Source organism: Aptenodytes forsteri, unplaced genomic scaffold, assembly GCF_000699145.1.
Source record: "Aptenodytes forsteri isolate BGI_AS27 unplaced genomic scaffold, ASM69914v1 Scaffold230, whole genome shotgun sequence".
Taxonomy (NCBI): domain Eukaryota; kingdom Metazoa; phylum Chordata; class Aves; order Sphenisciformes; family Spheniscidae; genus Aptenodytes; species Aptenodytes forsteri.
The window spans coordinates 532,824-533,204 of record NW_008795711.1 but is presented as its reverse complement, the minus strand read 5'-3'; the positions used below and the strand labels follow the sequence as shown (position 1 = coordinate 533,204).

Below are 381 nucleotides of genomic sequence, written 5' to 3'. Positions count from 1 at the left end.
AAAAAAAAAAAAAATAGTATACACAATTGTAACTGTCAACAGTACAGGTGAGCACGAGAAATAAAATTAGATCAGAAACATATTTATAGAAGCACAAAGGAGGGTGTTGGTTTCTTAGATTGTCATTCTTCTCGTTGTCTTTTGAAAATTAGGAGGAGTTTACTGGATACTACAGTCTTGGGGGAAATAAAGAATAATGACCTGGACAAAAAAAAAAATAATATAATAATAATAAAATAACCCCAAGCCCCCAACAAAATAAAGACCCCCGACAAACCAACCCCCAAAACCGTTTCACCGCGACGGTGAAGCTAATGCCGTATCCGACCTGGGGCACCCCCGCTTTTCCCACGAGCCGTACTTGCCCGTGGCATCAGCCCA

General features: G+C 40.4%; 1 protein-coding gene across 1 annotated transcript in view; it reads left to right on the top strand.

Annotated features, from left to right (window-relative positions):
• The window catches only part of RHBG (Rh family B glycoprotein), a 94,729-nt gene that overhangs the window by 91,378 nt on the left and 2,970 nt on the right, over positions 1 to 381 (top strand). The gene's annotated exons all lie outside the window — the stretch shown is intronic.